Source organism: Pyrus communis, chromosome 4, assembly GCF_963583255.1.
Source record: "Pyrus communis chromosome 4, drPyrComm1.1, whole genome shotgun sequence".
Classification (NCBI taxonomy): Eukaryota; Viridiplantae; Streptophyta; class Magnoliopsida; order Rosales; family Rosaceae; genus Pyrus; species Pyrus communis.
Genome location: NC_084806.1, coordinates 5144456 through 5165094, shown reverse-complemented (window position 1 = coordinate 5165094; position 20639 = coordinate 5144456). Strand labels below are relative to the sequence as shown.

The window sequence follows — 20639 nt, the reverse complement described above, 5'->3', positions numbered from 1 at the left end:
TCATTTTCTTGGTGGAAAGGTGTCGACCTTTAGTATAAAAAATAAAGAATATCTTTGTATAAATATATTAGAGCCACATGAATAATATTTGACTACTCAAAAATGTGTGTGAACTCTTACTCAAAACTCTTAGTGTTTTAATTACAGAGTTTTGTGCTTATGATTAGAACCGTTCACATTATGAATCACACCATAAAGATCATATCTACAAAAAATAAATTAAAACTAAGTTCATTTAGTCAATCTATTGTAGCAAATATATAGACGGTTCGTAATGCTTTTATCAATACCATTCATTTGTTTTTAAATAGTTTGATGACTAAACGACATTAATTTTAATCGATTTTTTGTAGATACGATATTTATAGGATGATTTATAATATAAACGGTTCTTATTATAAATACGAAGTTCTATTAATTGACAACGAACAATTTTGAAGAATTTTAAATAGCCAAATATTGTTCTTCTCATAGTAGGGATTTAATCAGAAGGCCGACATCAAAAATGGATTTTAATAAGGCCAACTCAATGCAAGGGCTTGCTTGAGGTTTCTTATCGTAAACATTCATTTATATTCGTAAGAACTTTTGTTAAAAACGCTTTAGAAAAGCTACTTCTCAAAAGAAGCACTCGGCATAAGACTACTTGTTTGGGATTGCTTCAAGGTTTTTTAAAGTGCTTCGTAAAGTAGCATCCATGTGCTTTTTTCGTAAATGCTTCTAAAATCTATAAATACTTTTAGATTGTTTTGCCAAACGCAGTTAGAAACGTTTTGTAATATTAGAAAACTCTTTTAGTTTTTTTAAAAGCAATCTCATTTCTAACTGTAAAGAGTAGGGCTGGGCAAACGGGGCCTGGACCCGCGGTTAGGGGCGGGTCCAAGCGATTCGGGGCGGGTACGGGGCGGGTCCTGTTTTTAAAATTCTGAAACGGGGCGGGGCGGGTCGGGTCCATGTCATTTGCGGGGCGGGACGGGTCCTAATTGCTGAGGAAACGGGTCCCCGACCCGAACCGTTTCCACCTTCCAAAAATCCGTTGATTTAATCTGATGCGTTGATTTAATCTGATCACTCTGTCTCTGCCTGCCAGACTCCCACACCCACAGTCGACTGACTCAACTTGACACCCCACTCCCCAAATCTCGTCTCCTCTCTCGTCTCAGACCTCGCTCGATCGTCTCAGAGTCAGACCTCACTCCCCAAATCTCCTCTCCTCTCTCGTCTCAGACCCCTACTGAGTACTGACTCGACTCCTTGAGACTCATAGTGAGTCAGTGACTGTCGACATCACCATCGCAGGATCGTCTCCTGAGTCCTGACTCTCCTTCAATCCTCCCAATCGCGAGTTCCGACCACCACGACACGGTCCACACCAACCTCGCCGTCGAGAACACTACCATCATCTTGCAAATTCCTAGGTAATATATGAATTAGGGTTTCTGATTTAGGAATTTAGGATTTTTGCATAAGCTTTTCAATTGATTTAGGAATTACGTGGGTTTTTTATTTGGGAATTTAGGGTTTTTGGGGCTAAGCAGCTCAAGGAGCGCTTACTTATCCTTTTTTGAATCACCACCACCACCACCGGTACGTTCCCCTTCCTCTCTCCGTCCAGATCCAACCCTCCGTTTCCTTCTCTCCCCTCTCGATTCTGCATGTTCCGCCTCCTTAGCTTCTGTTTGGTTTCCGAGAATCTGTTTTCCAAAGAAATTTTTTGATTTTGTTGTTTGTGTTGAGCTGTGCGTTTGGGACCTGGTTTTGTTTTGTTTGTCCTGGAATTTGTATAGCGTGATTGTTTAATTTAAATTTTCTTTTGGTTTTTTTGGAGATGATTAATTCTGTGCTTTTAAAAAATTGTAGGGCGGAAGAGATGGATCGTTACCAGAGAGTGGAGAAGCCGAGAGTGGAGACGCCGAGAGTGGAGACGCCTATCGATGAGAACGAGATTAGGATTACCAGTCAGGGCAGGATGCGCAACTACATCACCTACGCCATGACCCTGCTTCAGGTCTCTCTCTCCCTCTCCTTTATTTTTTTTCTTCCATTTTTTGTGTTTAATTTCTGCTTTCGGATGCATAGAATTGAAAAAAAAAATTTGAAAATAATGAAATTTTGTTGTGTATTATGATGAAACAAATTCAAACCATGATGTTAATCTTGTGTGTTTACCTGCTGCTGTTGATTTTCTGCTCGTATGCGATTATATGGTAGTATATAATGCGTATGGAAGTTTGAGAATGCGTAGGGATGAATGAATAAAGATTGAATAGAGATTTCGGATTTATGTTAGGTTTTGATAAACCTATATTACTTGATACAGCACCTTAGATTTTGCTTATCCAAGAGACTTCGGATGTAATTTAGGTTATTTTAGACCTATATTAGTTATTACAATACCTTAGGTTTTCTTTATCTGCTTGTGCTGCATCCTTGCAGGAAAAAGGATCGGATGAAGTTGTGTTCAAGGCCATGGGAAGAGCCATCAACAAGACTAACGATTGTGGAGTTAATCAAGGTTATGTGTCTTGTTCTGAATCGTTATATATTGTTTGTGAGATGTTTGTTTCCGTTCTTGGATTAGCCTGACAAGATATTCTTATTACTGTTGTTTCAGAGAAGAATTGTTGGTCTTCATCAGAACACTACAATTGGTTCCACAGACATAACTGATATCTATGAACCTCTTGAGGAAGGCCTTGATACGTAAGCCTAGTTTAAACTTTAAACCGTATTTTGAACACCTCTGATTTGTTGCAGTACCTCATGAGGTCTATGGTTCAGATGCAACTCAATGCAAAATACTTAGTTCTTGATTTAGTTGAAGTTTAGCCAGTGCTCCCGGGGAATATATTTATTTGTTGGTAACTAATCAGTTTAATTTCGTTCCAGGAAGTATTGGCTGCTTCAAGAAGTGTTGGTAACTAATCAATTGACTTCAGAACATACATGTAAACAAATGTTAAAACCGATTATGACTCTCATAACTGATTTCAAACCTAGTTTCTAGTATTGTTGCCTGCCATTCGAGGCTGAAATGTGGCCTAAAAAGAACCTACTTATTTAATAGATTCTTTACTTCATAACACGATTATGTATATCAGTGTAGGAAGTTGTTTATGGCTCTAATTGATTATATGATTATGGACTACTGCGATATAATTGCATAAGCTTTTTGATTGATTATTTGTACAATCTGTGAATCTGTACAATTTTTTTTTTCTTTCAAACATAATTGCATAAGCTTTTTGATTGATTATTTGCAATCTGTGAATCTGTACAATTTTTTTTTTCTTTCAAACAACCAAAAAAAAAAAAAAAAAAAACAAAGGGACCCGTGGACCCGGCCCGAACAGGCCCGTTTCAACCGGGCCGGGTAATGTCCGGTTCTTATATTAAAAAATGTAATCCCCGGCCCGGCCCGCCCCGTTCCCTTTGAACCTAGGTCCGGTCCGGTCCCTTCAAAATTGGGCCCGGCCCGGCCCGTGCCCAGCCCTAGTAAAGAGTATCCTTAAAATTACAATCATATCAATTTGCTCTATCAAATGTTGTTTTAAACGCTTTCAGTTATTTTAAAGGCATCTTAAACGAATCGTCTTTAGTAGAGTTTGTGCGTACTTTAAAAAGAATGAAAGTGAAGAGCATGTCGTAGATGGACAATAGACGAAGATGAGTAGGGTTTGCACTTTACATCATCAATTAGATTGGGGACCAGTATTGGACTCGTTCCCGGTCAATTAGATTGGAGAGCATGTCCTAAAACGTGACGAAAGCACACTAGAGAGACTTCAGATACTTAAAATTGTTTTCTTGTTGGTTTAATTTTCATCAGAAATTCCTGAAAACTAATTTTCTGAACTGAAATCCTTGAAAACTGTAAAGAATTATTGGCTGCACAAACTAATGTGATGCTGGTTACACATCAAACTCGTGAGTTTAATAAAATTTTCAAATGAGATACAAGTAAAGCATTGCAAATAAGATAGTTACGCATACAAATTTTTCAGACAAGCTTCTAGAAGGTAGACTTTGACAATGACTTTGTGAAAATATCGGTAAAGTTGTCTGGGTTCAGTTTGCTTAACTTCAATCTCCTAACGCTCTAATGATGTTATGTAGAGGCAATATGCTTAGCATTGACTTCGTTGATGTACCATGTTTTGGTATGGTTGATACATACGGCATAGTTTTTATGGATCGTCGTTAGGACTCAACCATGGATGAAAAACTACAAGTACTTCGGATAATCTCAATAAGAGCTCTCAACCATGTCTCTCACGTGTAGTGTAGTAAGGTGGGGTGAGTCTTGGAATAATTCAAAGATTTTGCAACTAAAGTCTATATTGTGAACCTCCAACATATACAGTATCTCTAACGGTGAAGACATAACTATTTGGGAACGTACCTAGTGTGGGTTTAATAAGTGCGGTAGTGTAACAAACAAGGCGAGCATCATTATAAAGATCATGGGGGTTGGATTGGTTTGGAATGCTTAGGGATAATATAATTAAATGATATTAAATAAGGAAAACTAATGAAAATTGATTAAAAATTTTGAGTTTTAACGATAAAGACAAAATTAAGGGTAAAATGAATAGTATTGTAATTGACTTTTTAGTGTAAAAATATGATTTTTCGTTAAAATGAATAGTACTAAAAACTTTTCGTTAAAATTTTCCTATTAAATAATGACTAATCGTTTTAGTTTATTTGAGAACCGACAGGCTACTGTATCCATCGCCATCCATGGACCACAAACATCGACAAACCCTAGGGTTTCTTAGAGCTCGAAGTAGTTAATTAAACTACTACTGATTTATTAATTAGTGAGATCCGGTGCTTCCTAACATGGTTGAGATTAAGACAGAATTAGGTTACTTAATTTATTATACGCATGCTATGGTGAAGGTTAAATCAAGCTACCTAATCACCCAGGCTGAATTGTACTAATTTAATTAATTTGATTCATGCATATTTGCTGCATTTATAGCTTGAATTCTGGTTTTGATACCGACTCTTATTTTTTGTTAATCTCTCTCTCCTACTTAATACCTTGGGTTCCTCCCATGCAAATTAAAAATCCTAACTTCAAAATTCGTTGATATATAATAGTACTGTTATTGATTGTCACCTAATAAAGTAATTTGGATAACCACTTAGGTATGATAATAAATAAAATACTGTAACTTGTATATAAAAATGAGTTTTCAGTAGCTAAATGTTAAAGAATTTGTAGCTCAAGAAGTTACACGTATTTATCATTGGTTGAATTAAGATTTTCAAATGACAGGGTTATAATATCAATAAAAAAAACTTCATTTGTCTATTTCATCAAGCACTAGTATCCACCTACCCATTCCTGCCAACATATGTCAAAAACTTAAGCCAACATATGTCGACAAATACCATTATTTGTAGAGGCTTGTATAGAGTGGATGTAACATATTGTGGAGTAAAGACTGTCAAGGTTTGTCAACTAAGATATTTCATCGAGCACCTAGTATGCACAACAAAGTCGCACACAAGAAGAGAGAAGGAAAACAAAGATGATAAATAGAAGAAGTAGGCAGAGGAGATTGTAATTTAGTTTGTCTTAACTGTTTATAAGGTCAAATACAATACAAAAACAAATATATGTGAATTTTTTTTTAATTGCTATAATTAAAGGAAATCAATAAACCCATGCTAGCTCTGTTACTGTCAACAATTATTTTGTCTATGGCATACACATGTGCAAATTGGAACATCATTCATTCAAAGAAAAACTAATAAAAATAGCTTAAAAACTTTAAGTTTTAATCAAAATGACAAAAATGTGTTGTAAATGAATAGTACCAGCCACCAAGAATAAATTTTTAAAGTAAAAAAAATATCATTTTCGTTAAAAATAAATAATACTAAAAATATTTCGTTAAAACTCCCTTCATCCAAGTCGGTCATTTTGGCCGCAATTCTGAATCCTAGTCAACGAGGAAAAATCACAAATGAGGTCATGCTTGAACAATACGAAATTCAGTACATCAAATGATTTTTCAAGTTCAAGTTTCAAATAAAACTTTCCACCTTTGCGGCTTGCCTCATCATATTTTGTAGAATTGCACCAACAACAACAGTAGAAAAATATTCGAAGAAGATCCATACGACATGATGTCGTATTTACTCAACTGAAAACAAACGACCTGTCAACGCTTCCAAATGTTCACACAAATGTAAAAAAAACGTGAGCCATGCATGCGTTCTCAAATTCCAACCATGCATGAGTGGCAAGTGTAATTCATGCACGAGATGTGTCTAATTCATGCATCCGAACGCCCCTTCGAAAAGGAAAGGGATCCTTTTTGGATCTCTTTCACCGAATCCACAGATTCGAATCCTTAAAATTTAATCAAACGGCTAAAGTTATCATAACTTTTAAAAAAATCTCTTGTTTTTAACTGTTAGATCAAATTTTAAAGGTTCAGATTTATGGATTTGGTGGAAGGGGGAGGATCCCTTTCCTTTCAAAAATTCAAAAATACTACTCTCATCATCTATTTGTACAAATGATGGTACAACTTGATGGTAAATGTAGCATTATTCTTGAAAATTTCTCTCTTTTCTTTACAAAGTGGTGCTATTCACACTCTTTTTTAGTTCCTACACATTCATGTTACTTTTTATCGTTTGATCTTCTACAACTCATTTAATCTGACCGCCAAAATTGAAAACAATATATAAAAAATAAAAAAATATATATGGATAATATCAGCCTTCTAAAAAACAAAAAATTAGGTAAACCAAGCTGCAGTGTTGCATGCTCTGAAAAATGAGTGTGATTTTGCACTCTTCTTTTTAGATTTTGCATTTCTTTCTTTTTCAACCATTGAATATAACTTTGCCAAAAAGAGACCATTGAATTTAACACTTTAAATAAAAATTAAAGGAACAAAAGTCTGCAAAACAAAATGAAAAAGAAGAGTGTGGAAATTACCAACTTCACCAGAAGAAAGCAACTCATCCAACGACCATCCTTCAAAAAAAGCCAAAAAGGGTGATAAAGCAAAAGAAGAACCCTATTTGTTCACAATTTTAGAAAGAAAAAAAAAAAATCTTTTTAAGAAAATGCTATTTGCAATTCACCGATGATGTACACATGTAAATGACTATGTATCGTATAAAATGCAAATACATTTTCGTTTATCAACAGTTTATAGTCGTGTTCATATGCACGAAGAACGGTAATTGACTAGCAAACCTCTTGCTAGTTGTACATTTGGAGATATAGAGGTTAGATTGATAATGATGATAATGGTGTAAGGTAAAATCAAATTAAATGAGTCTTAACGGGTGCTCATTAATAACTCCACAGGTTGATTTGTCACCTCTAAGGTCATCTCCAACTGAAGGGTCTAGAGGGCCAGAGGGCCGAAAATAGTCCGAAAACGATCTCCAACCGAGGACCTAGCCAAAGGGCTCGTGGCCCCACGGGACAAAAAAGGGCCAACCAACTGGCCTAAATTAGCCAGCCAACCAGCCCCGGGCAGGGCTCCATTTTGAATCCCCAACGACTACCTGAAGTCAGTTACCATTAGTTTTTTAATTTTTTTTTTTTTGGGCCAATTTTTTTTTTTTTTAATTCTAAAAAATTCTCATTTTTTCCTATAAATACCTAAACCATTCCTTCACCACTTCTCACAAATTTTTCACATTCCTACACCATTTCAATTGTGACGACCCGTCCCAAATTATTATATATTTTCTCCCCTAGTCTTTAAAGTGACGATATTATCCTCGTTGGCTTAGTGACGTGGATGTACATATGTAGTTTTAAATTATTTCCTCACCATCGTAATTAATCGTACTCGACATCACGAGCACTTCGACGCAAGTTAGGGCCGAATTGGATTCGTAACGAAAAGTTATGATTAATTGAATACGTAAACGAGTAAATCACAAACCAATTATATTAGCTCATATTACCTCTAAACCAATCAGATTTTGGGCTTTTATCTTTCTTTGAGCCAATTGGAACTCTATCTTTCTCTCACGGCGACCCAATCAGAAAATATTATTTTCTGATTCTGGCCAATCACACACACACACACACACACACACACACACACACACACACACACGTACACGTACACTCTCTCCCTCATTCTCGACTCTTCTCTTTTCTTCTTCCTTCTACACCCGAGACACCCCACACGCATAAACCACACCAAAACAATACAGATTGAACCTACAAAGATTACCATCGCACTCCTCACAAATTCACGAACCTAGCCATACCCTTAGGTTTCAGTTTTGGTGAGTTTTGATCGTCGACTCACGAGCTCCAATGCGATCCTGACGTGGTTTCGAGGTTTTAGGGTTTGGAAAGGTATCCACGCAACTTCCCTAACACTTTGGAGTAGTTTTGGAGTAAAGCGGACGTCGGTATAGGTGAGTTTGGAAAGTTGCAAAATTGGCCGGATTTTCCAAGGAATTTTCCGACCTTTTTTCGTAGGATTTTGAACTCATAATAGGTATGAATGTGTTCTACTCTTCAAGACCTTCAAATCCATATAAATTTCATGGATTTTGGTTGAGAAATGAAGTAGATATTAAGCTTTGAAAATTTTCTGGAAATCGGCAAACCAGAAGGCGGCCGGTGGCTGTGGACGGTGGAGACCGGCATGATCCACCAGTGAAGAAGAATATTTCGTCAAAGTTACGGAATATTCTAACAGCGTCACGTAACACCGTTAGAATTTAACGGAATATTCTGCTATTTTAATGGAATATTCCTAACGCCGTTAGGGTTTCCGTTCAGTGTGCCAGTTACTTGCCTACGCATGGCCGGCGTGTGTGGCCGTGTCTTAGCCGAAGCGTGAGGGCACGTCCGACATCCAAAAAAATTTCTAAAAATATGGGGATGTTCATGTTGTCGAGTATATCACGTTGGTTTATTCAAACACCCCATTTGAGCAACGTATGAGGAATTAATCCTAGGCTTTGTTTATGTGCTAATTAATTAACGTAAAAATAGTTGTATCGCATATAGGTGAGATGTACACCTAGGACGAGCGTGTATAAGCGAAGCTAGAAGGCTATGATCCTGCTACTTATCAGTAAGTGGGCATTTGTTTTATATATATATATATATATATATACAGTTTTAGAAACGTTTTTATATAGAACTATGATTTGCTTGCCATGTCGTAAATAAGTTACATTTTAAATATTGCATTATTACATTTGTGCATTGTATTGTGAGATGCTGCGGAGACTCAGGTAAACTTCAGGTGAGTATTATGTGATTGAATGGGTTGTATTGCATTGGTATGCACACATTTATTTAGAGCTCATCATGGCTGCACCCGTTATTAGTGCTCTTGCCCGGGGCTAGGGCCAGCCTTCACGTGATTGTTCACCTCCTGCACCGTATGTTCACCTTGAATACAAGTCTGGTGTCAGCCTGTCGTACAGACCACAATATGTGGTTCCGACTCGTAGGTGGCCGACGAATTATCGCACAGCCTTCACGTGATCGTAACACTTGAGCGTACATAATTATACCCAGCCTGTCATACAGGTCACACTAGGTGACTCCGACTCGTGTGCTAGCCTAGATTGATGAGCTACAGGTCACGTTAGGTGACTCCGACTGGCGTACTATTTTATATTGGTTTCACACCTGGCTTACATTTATTATTGCTAAGATATTATGACATGACATACTTCAGTTTTTGCCACTCTTGTTCATTGATTTTCATACCTACATAATAGTATCTTCTAGAAACTATTCGGGTTTTACGGAAAGGGGTTATTATGTTCATGAAGATAAATACATTTTCAAACGCTTTGTTTTTGCCCACTCACCCTTCTGTTTTAAGCCCCTCCAAGTTCTAGGTAGCTGTTCATCTTTGGTGGCTCACAAGGACTACACGGCGGTTCTAACGTTTCCATAAATAAAAGTAGGGATCTTCTCCCTATTTGTATAATTAGTACTTAGTTAGTTCGACTGCACTTTTGTTTTACCTATGCTCTGAAATGCGTGTATCTTATACTTGATCACTTTCACACTCTTACATATTATCTCTAGTTAAATAAGTTTAGTTTTGGTTTTTATTTATTCGCATTTTCTTATTATTATCACTTCTGTTGCGCACTTGGTTACGTCACCCTCATGTGATGGCCAGCACGTCTCGACTCCGGTCGGGGTGTGTCATCAATTCTCATATTTTCTTACCTTTTCCAAAAATATTTCCTTCAATTTTTTCTATAATTTTCAAATAGCCTCGTCTATAATGAAAGGTAGGGGTTGGACCCGAAAAGAAGATAAAGCTCTTTAGAAGGCTTATAGATGGGTGTTGGAAGATAGTGTGAGGGGAAATTCTCAAACAAGGGCAGGTGTTTGGACTCGTGTGTCCAAAAAATACTTAGAGTTCTACGAAGGCACCACTCCACCAAATACCCGAAACCACAAGAGTTGTTCTTCAAGATGGAAGAAACATCTTCTGCCAAGTTTGAACAAGTGACATCAAGTATTGTTAGCAGCCGCAAGTAGACATGAAAGCAGCGCTAATTACTATGACGAAGTAAGTGTTTACACAATTTATTTTAAATATTTAATTATATTACATTTAATTTCATAAATTAATTTCCTTTAATTTTTGTAATTATATTTTCTAGGTACGCCAAGCGGATGAATTGTATATGGAGGGCAGCTTGAAACCCTTTCAGTTTCACGATTGTTGGGAAATTTGTAAAGGGTGGGTGTTATTTGAAGATCCACCTCAACATCAAGTGCCAGTGTTCGAAATTGCATCCTCAGCTATAGATATGGATGAAGATGGCTCTCCTACCATTCAACAAATAAGGGTAGAAAATCCGTCTTCAGGTGAAGATTCCATACCTAAGGTTATGGGACGAAACAAGGCCCGAAGGTTGAAGGAAAATAGTAAGGCAAATGATGATTACGTCGCTCAACAGGAAGTGGCGGCCTCATTGCGATTAATGGCGGAGCAAAATGCCATTATTGCGGAAGATAGGAATCGTAGGCATAAAGAACGGGCCAAACAAATACAAGAAGAGATAGATGATAAGAATATGGAAATGAACACTTCGAATTACACTCCAATGAGTAAGGCTTATTTCGATAGAAAATATATATATATTATGACCCGGCAAGCAGTTGTTTACCTCTTACTATACTCATACAATAGCGGATGATGAAAATGATGTTGATTATGGATATTAAATTTACGTTGTTGTAGTTTTTAAATTTAAATAATAAATTATGTTTGGCCCTTAGTTGGAGACGGTTTTTTGTGACAGAACTAAAACGAGCCTTATGGCCCTTTGGCCCTCAGTTGGAGATGGTAAGAAATATGGCTTTGTACTGTTCATTAAAATATTAATTTCTTGGAGGATTAAATAGCTAAAACGAACCATCTGACCAGCCTTCAGTTAGAAATGACCTAACTTTATCAAAGGAACCCTCTGGATTATTGTAGTTTATAGTTAATTATACTATTAATCCCCCGTTGTAGATGCAGTCCTACTTCGACAAAGTGTACCATTATTTCCTATCCTGGGCTAATTTGGTTTCTAGACGCTTCCATTGTGTGTGCCTGGTTAAAAGCTTGCCGACTGACACAACACACATTAATTCTTGTCAACGTCCATAGAATTGTCTAGAAAAAGAGTACAGACAAAGGAAACCACACTCCATAAGCTAACTAATGTTTAATTAATTAAGTTACTTGCATGGAAAACTCCACACTCTAACAAACCCCACCCCTCAAAAAACAAACAATCCTGCTTAATTTGAAGTTTTCTCTTGTTTGCATGGTACTCTCCCTTATTCTCAGATTGAAAGTTCCGACAAAATTTTAACGCGGCATTTGCTTGTGCACCCTATTCTTATGTATACGATTTTGTTTCCATCATAAACGAATATTAATCACCTTCAAAAAGAGTTGACCGTAAGTTGCCTTCTGGATGTATAAGTTCATTGCTTACAAATTAATATGATAAAAAACTAAGATTATCGTGAATAGGTAAAATTAATGCAATATATAACGCGGTGGCGTTGACATTGGTTCTAAAGCAACGTGTTTGTGGTGAGTAATTATTATTTTGTTCTAATACTTGGCAATAGATCAATGAACAACAATTGTCCATGTCATGTCACCAAACCTTCTAAATTTCTTTCCTCGTTAAAAGCTTAGAGTTACCCTTAAAAACCACTTGGGCAAATAAGCCAGCCAATAAAGTTCCAACAAAGTTGTTGCAGTGACAGCAATCCCTTTTAATTTGGTAGTTATCAGCGAATTAGTCAATCGAGCTAGTGGCAGAATTGTTTCTCTCAATCATCAATTTCAACTTTAATTTTTGTGGTAGGAGGGAAAGACAATTAAAGCACCTCCCAAATGGAGGCAGAAATATTCCGTGTAAGATTCCGAGTGGTAGGAAATTAGGAATGTTCCTTGTTAACACACCTTGCCCTTGCTTATTAGTGATAACCTATCAAACACTACACGTACGTGTTGAGTTCTAGTCAAAATCCAACTTCAAATTTGTTGGCTTTTCAAATAATCACACACCAAAGGCTCAAAAGCTGCCTGCTTTTTCCATTATTTATCAATTTATTATGGAGTAGCGTTTTTTCTCTTTCTAACAGATTTTTTTAATATACCTAAAATACAGAGGAATACAATATATGTCATTATACAAGTAAAGATAAAAAAAATTCAAGTGTCCCTCTATTATATAATGACATATGATGTATATATCGTGTTCTGGGAATTCTGAAAAATCTCGCATCTCCTCTCCTCCAAATCCCATCTCCTCCCATTTCTTTCTCTCTTATTTTTCTTTTTGTCTCTCTTTATAAGAAAATGCAAAAACAAAATATTACGTAATTTAATCGTTATCGTTTAAATAAAAATAACTAAAAAATACCTACTCCATTTATTATTGAGCTTCAACTTTCTGAACCCACCACAAAAATTGCGTACGAGATTTGAAGTCGTGAGAGAATTAGAGAGATGATAAAATCCCAAAATTATGAGCCAATTAAAAAACTTTTCAACTAAAAATATCAAGATAGTCAAAATTCATATGCGGTGGCTGCCAAAAGAAGTAGACAAATTGTATTCCGTAAAGTAAGTAACTAATGTACTTGGCATTCACACAAAGATCACAAGACATTAACAATGAACAAATGCTGAAACATTTGGTTCTCCCCACAAATGGAAAATAATAATATGTTCTTCCTTTTTGATTTTTTTTTTTATATCATAAAGCTTCCAAAAGATTTGGTTCACTTAGTTCCATTTTTAGAAAAACAAATTTCTTATCCATTCTCATGCGTTATTATAAGAAAGGAAATTCAAATTTAATTGCAAAGAAGCGAACATATTATCTTGATTATTTACCTTAACCAATAACCGTCATTGTTACGTCTAATTTATGAAACGGGGATATTCTCACACAAACTTTCTCGTTTCATTTTTGCACCTCTTTTTTAACATGCAATTTATTAGGTAATTAGAACCGTGTAAAAACTTTGTCATGATTTAAAGATTAACTATGCAAAAAAAAAAAAAATGTATTATAAATTTTAACTGTTTGATTAATGTTCTCATAATATCAGTCTTTAAGTGAAAAACATGATTCATCTATATAATGAATAACCGTTAAATAATTAAATATTTTCAGATTTAATTAATTTTTGCATAAATAATCTTTAATATTTAATCAAAAAAATCGTCATGCAACAATGCAACAGAGTAAAAAAGAGAGCTGGAAAAGTAAAATAAGAAAATATCCATATGTGATGGTTGCTATGATTGCCCTTTATAGAAGATCAGATTGGAACACGTAAATAATTACTTTGCGAAATTCATTTTAATGCGCTATTGAGCTGACGCTGACCGAGAAGTGTCAGTTATATATCTTTCCACGGTGCCATTTCTGAGTCAAACCACCTGCAATTTAGAAAAAAAAAGCATTGGATTTGTAAAAAAACCCCATCACAACTCCTAACTTTTCTGCTGGAAATCGGAAGAAACTGCCACTTCGACACTCTCTCCGTCTCAACAGCCACCAAGCGGTCTTTAAATTACTTCCCCAAAGAAAACGCAGAAATCCACCAACTTCACCAACAAATAATACAAAAACAAGTCAGTCTCCCTCCCTCTCAATCTCTCTCTCTCTCTCCCTCCTCCCAGATATAAGCTTAAAGCCAAATACTCTAATTTTTTTAACGGACACCACCGTCTTTGTTCTCCATTTTCTGGTTGTTCACCTGCTGTCTACATTTCCCTCTTTACTTTTTGTTATCTTTCAACTCTTATTAAATCTAAAAAGACAATCTTTCTCTGTTGCCCTCGTTGATTACAAACCAATTTTCGTGTTCCTCTAACGCTCCTTTTTTTTTACTCTCTGTTTTCCAAACCCATTTCTGGGGAGGCGTTTTCTGCAGAAACTGCTTGTTTTTGCTGAGTTTTTTCTTCTGTTTATGTGGGTTTCTTTTTCCGAGATTGGGAATCAAATTAAACAGTCCATTTCATCTTTTAGCAATTTAATGAACACCAAAAGAAAGTGACTTTTCTCTGCATATAAACTCGGGGAGGCTGTTTTTGCTAAATGGGTTTCGTTTTCTCTCTCCAATCTGAAGCAATACTGGTTCTACTCGATCACTGAGTCGACCCGCCATGGATCTGGAAACTGGGGTTTATCAGAACCATATAAAGGTACAGTGTTTTTCTGTATTTTCACATTGAGTAAAACGGTAAAACCCAATTGAATTTTGTGATCAAATTGTTGTCTGTCTTTACATTGAAGGAAACCCAATTGAGTTTTGTGACCAAATTGCTTTATTTTTTGTGTTGCAGAAAGCGTCATGGAGGACAATTCTGACTCTGGCTTACCAGAGCCTCGGCGTCGTCTATGGCGATTTAAGCACTTCGCCTCTGTACGTTTACAAAAGCACATTTGCTGAAGATATCAAGCAGTCAGAGACCAACGAAGAAATCTTCGGCGTCTTGTCCTTCGTCTTCTGGACTCTCACTCTCGTCCCCCTTCTCAAATACGTGTTTATTGTGCTCAAAGCCGACGACAATGGCGAGGGAGGAACATTCGCCTTGTACTCGCTGCTGTGTCGACACGCCCGAGTCAGCTCGCTGCCCAACTGCCAGTCCGCCGACGAGGAGCTCTCCGATTACAAGAAGGAACGCGCCGGCACGGCGCTGCAGTCGAGCTTCGGGGCGAGGTTGAAATCGACGTTGGAGAGGCACAGGGTACTGCAAAGATTTTTGCTTGTTCTTGCTTTGATTGGAACTTGCATGGTGATTGGTGACGGTGTTCTCACACCAGCTCTTTCTGGTAATTTTGGATTTTAATTTGGAAAATTGACCAAAATGATCGTTTTTTCAAATCCAAATTGCTAAAATGATCAGCTTTACAGTGTGTCATCGGTATCTGATCGCTATATCGTTAATCGTGGATATTTAATCTTGATCAATTCTACAGTTATAATTTGATTTCTGACCATTTTAGCCAATTTCCCTTTTAATTTTGTGCTTTTGGGTTTTTTTTATTTTTTATTGGAAAGTTGGAATTTTTTGTGTTTTTAGAGACTAACTTGAATTTGGTTTAAATTGGTGCAGTATTTTCTGCGGTTTCAGGGCTGGAATTTTCCATGTCCGAAAAGCATCATAAATGTAAGATGCTTAACTTCTTTTCCCATTCAGTTTTCGAGCTTTAGCAGTTGTTAAGAGCTTGGATATAAGTAGAGATCTGTTATTAGTATACTTTTTCCTTTGAATTTCTGGAATTGAAGGTATATAAATCAATCCAGTTTGTTCCAACTCGGATTTCCTAAGAGTTAAATTGAATAACTGAGTTTTGCACCTTAATACACCAACCATTTACCTCTTTCCGGAACTCCACAGTGTATCTCATCCTTACCAATCATAATTTCCTTGTATTTCAAGCTAATCGTGATCATATCCTTACTTTAGTTGTATGGAATTTTCTAGTTGTCATCCCTCGATTGCCTATAATGCTATTCTCCTTAAGTCATTGCAGATGCTTCTCAAGTCTGAAGTGGCACCTTTAGACTTGGATGTTGTGTTATTAGCACTTCCAGTACAGTAAATTTTCAAAGATCCAAGTAGTACTCGCATAGGTTAACAAATCATCATCGTTCTTGCCTTCTTGGTCAACTAAAATATCTGCGAAATTTTTGGATTACAGGTGTTGGAATATTATTTTTCAGAAGAAATGTATTGTCCTGTTGTTGGTCTTTAACTTGATAAGGTTTTTTTCTTAAATTGTCCGCCCTCCATAGATCTCATCGTGTAATTGAGTGGACAATTTGATTTTACTCTATCAATGCTTTGCCTTTATACTTCCTCCTGAAATTGTGATAATCTTTTTGCAGACGTAGAAGTTCCAATTGCATGCCTCATTTTGATAGGCCTGTTTGCACTTCAACATTATGGAACTCACAGGGTCGGGTTCTTGTTTGCTCCTATAGTTCTGACATGGCTTCTATGCATCAGTGCAATCGGTGTTTATAATATATTTCACTTCAATCCGAGTGTGTACAAAGCTCTTTCTCCATACCATATGTACAAATTTTTAAGGAAAACTCAGAAAGGGGGCTGGATGTCCCTCGGCGGAATTTTATTGTGTATAACAGGTAAGTATGCATATATAGGATTGACTTACGTCGCAAGCAAAATGGTTTACTTGTTTCTCTAATACACAAAACTTTTTCAGGTTCAGAAGCCATGTTTGCTGATCTTGGACACTTTTCACAATTGTCAATTCAGGTATATATTTAGAAATCACAAACTGCAATTCAGTTTGATTATATTATTTTTGCATGGCTTGTTATAGTATCCGGAAAGCATTCATACGGCAGTATTGATAATGATTGTATAAATTTGATTCGGCACTTCAGTAGTAAAACTTCAGCACACATTCTGCCCTTATTCAGTCTCAAAACAATCGCTTTGCCTGATAAATATTCACGTTTTTGCAGATTGCTTTCACCTCTTTGGTTTATCCAGCTTTGGTTCTAGCATATATGGGACAGGCTGCGTATATATCTTCACACCACAATGTTGGGAAGAATTCTCCGATTGGATTTTATCCATCTGTACCAGGTAGATTGCTTGATTTGTTTAGCAAGAAGTTTCTAGGTTTCAAAGATATGCAACTTCTTGGCTAATCTAGCAACCCCGCCCTCCTCAGAAAAATTGAGATGGCCCGTCCTGGTAATAGCTGTACTCGCTGCCGTAGTAGGAAGCCAGGCCATCATCACTGGAACTTTCTCAATCATCAAGCAATGTTCTGCTCTGGATTGCTTCCCAAGAGTCAAAATAGTCCATACATCATCCAAAATTCATGGTCAAATTTATATCCCGGAAGTCAATTGGATCTTGATGGTGTTGTGTTTGGCTGTTACTATTGGTTTCAGAGACACAAAGCGCATGGGTAATGCTTCAGGTATGACATTGTTCACAAATTTGTAAACCCATTAATGTTCGATATTTCATTTTAGAAATTAGTAAACCCTAAAACCCTAATGCTTCTGCATGCATTGGCTGGATTTTAACATTTAGTTATCCCTTATGTGTTGACGCTTTCGTGTGAAAGTTAATTAAACTAAAGATTTATTTCGAACAGGTTTTGCAGTTATCTCGGTGATGCTGGTCACCACGTGCTTAATGTCCCTTGTTATCGTCCTATGCTGGCAGCAGAGTGTCTTTGTTGCAATTGGCTTTGTGGCCTTTTTCGGCACAATTGAAGCTCTTTACTTCTCGGCTTCTCTTGTAAAGTTTCCTGATGGAGCCTGGTTTCCCGTTGCTCTTGCTTTCTGTTTTTTCTTGGTCATGTATGTTTGGCATTACGGCACGATCAAAAAGTACAATTTTGAAGTCCAAAACAAGGTCTCCGTTAACTGGCTGCTTAGCCTTGGTCCCAGCCTTGGCTTTGTACGTGTCCGTGGGATTGGCCTCATACACACCGATCTTGTATCTGGAATTCCGGCAATCTTCTCCCACTTTGTCACCAACCTTCCGGCCTTCCACCAGGTCCTAGTTTTCCTCTGTATCAAATCCGTCCCAGTCCCCCATGTTAGACCTGAGGAACGGTTTCTAGTGGGCCAAATTGGCCCTAAAGACTACCGGCTCTACAGGTGCATTGTGAGATATGGATATCGCGACATCCACAAAGATGACATGGAATTTGAGAACGATCTTATGTGTAGCATAGCAGAGTTCATACGCTCAGGAAGCACCGAATCCAGTCTTTCAATTGAAGACGCGGGGAAGGAAGATGATAAAATGACGGTAGTTGGCACACGTTCCACTCATGCAGATGGAATTCAGATGAGCGAGGACAGTCCAAACGTAGAAATGAGCCCATCACCGCCAGTTGCCCAACGAAGGAAGAAGGTAAGATTCATTGTCCCGGAGAGTCCAAAGATCAACACCGGCGTAAGGGAGGAACTGCGGGAGCTAATGGAAGCTAGGGAAGCTGGAATAGCTTACATACTTGGAAACACATACATGAATGCAAAGAAAGGATCTAGTTTGATGAGAAGGATTGCGATCGACTATGGATATGAATTCTTGAGAAGGAACAGCAGGACATCCAGCCACGCATTCAGTGTACCGCACGCGTCTACGCTGGAGGTAGGGATGATCTACCATGTATGATTCGGATCGTACGAGGAATTTATAGTGTAAATTCAACATCTTGTAACGTTGTGCAGTAGCTACAGCTGACAGTAGATGCAAAAGATACCCAGAAATTGAGTCATTTTCTTGGTGCAGGGTCTTGTTCGTCATCCTCCATTTTGGTTTTGTGATGTGGGAGGATGAACTGGTTATTTTTTTTGGTCTCAGATAAAATAGATACCCAAATTTCTTACACTATAATCTCTCTTGTTTGTCTTCGTTCGAGCGACATTCTAATATGTTTTGAACCAGTAAAATGGGGTTCGAACTTGAGTGCAAAAGGATGAGCATACTATAGTCAATTTTGCCACAACCGCATATATGTGGGATGCTGAATTTAGGTGGTTACATTTCAATTCTAAAGATCTGTTGTACGCCACTGTATCTAAATCTCTTATCACATGACCAATCACATAATCGGAAATAAACACGTACTTGTATGCAATTGTTGACACTCGAGAATCTCTTCCATCTTGTCTATAAACTATAAAGATCGCCGAAGGAAAATATTTAGAGGAATGCCTTGTTATGAATACGTTGGGCCAATTTGTGGGCCATTTATAAGCAGGCCTGTTCGTATTGCACATTTAATGGGTAGAGTCTTGAAGCACTTGCAAACTCTTTTCGCTTAGGCCTAGTGGAAAATGGAAACCCACAACATTTGAAGTTGTAGGTGGGCCTGTGCTCCAGTAGAGGATGCTTTTTGGAGAGTTAAACAAAAGTTGTTCGAAGAATACAAGAATCTCATGCCGAAAAATCAATCAAATTAAAATATATCTTATATTAAGACGTTCAACATTTAATTATAGTGAGGTATTTTGTGATAAATTTTTTAGAATTATCTTTATGTGTAAGTAATAAGATGAAAAGTTGAAGGACAGTATCTGTGTGGCTCATTGCTCTTGAATCTTGACATAGGTGTGAGTAGTGGAATGGGGAATCGCTTGGTTATTCATTTTTATTTTGTTTTTGTGGAAAATAGAAATACGAGACCAATCTAACAAAATTGAACTAGTGAACCGAGAAAACTAGTCAAACTGGAGTGAACTGATCAGTCTAAATTGGTTATGACTCCAATAGAGTTAATTCAACCATATACAAGCACATGCAAGCTTTCTTATTTCTTAGGTGCATGATTCATACTTTTAACATGTGCTTTCTTGTGTGACGAGTTTTCAAGCTAAACACTCGGACAACACATATTAAGTGATGGAAGTTTATTGAATACGCATATTAATCGATCAGTCAAGATAAATCTTATTACTACCACACTTCAAATACGCATAAAATACTTTCGCACATTAAATAATAAAAAATAGAAAAATATTGTGGATAAAGCAATCACACAACTCATAGCTCACTCTTAACAACAGAGGATTCTTGCTGGATTCTCATTGTGGGATCATCGGGATACTCCAATTACATTCGTTTATGTATTGTTTACATTCAATTTTAGATAAAAAATTTACAATAATTTATAACCGCATGATGTACGATAAACAAATATAATTAGAAGATTCACAGAATCCTCACAAAGACAATCCGCGCGAGAATCCTTTCTCACTCTTAACTACCCCAATTTATTATTTTCATTAAATAAAAATGTTGCACTATCCGACACCATAAAAAATAGATAATATATATTTTTTAAAATATTTAAAGCCTCACATACAGGTATTTTAACATATATTTAATATTAAAAAATAAATAACAAATCTTCTTCCCACCCCACCCTCTCTCTCGCCCTCCCTCTCTCCTTAAAAACAAAACTAAAAATGTTCATATACACAATGTATTGGTAGATGCCAGTATAAACAAAAGTATTCAAGAAAACGAAAAATTCAGTTATTGATTTAGTGTAATGCTATCCACACATTCATTTACAAACGTCTATAAATTTTCAATCGTCGAATTGAA

The 20639-nt window shown here is 36.8% G+C and overlaps 1 long non-coding RNA gene and 1 pseudogene across 1 annotated transcript; both read left to right on the top strand.

The window, feature by feature from the left end:
* The first annotated feature begins 1899 nt into the window (after window positions 1–1899).
* Window positions 1900–2703, top strand: LOC137730832 (uncharacterized). Its single transcript, XR_011068222.1, has 3 exons — window positions 1900–2008; window positions 2437–2515; window positions 2615–2703. It is a non-coding gene; the product is annotated as an uncharacterized lncRNA (long non-coding RNA).
* An 11263-nt stretch (window positions 2704–13966) lies between these two features.
* On the top strand, window positions 13967–19049 carry LOC137731163 (potassium transporter 6-like; annotated as a pseudogene).
* Window positions 19050–20639: the final 1590 nt, after the last annotated feature.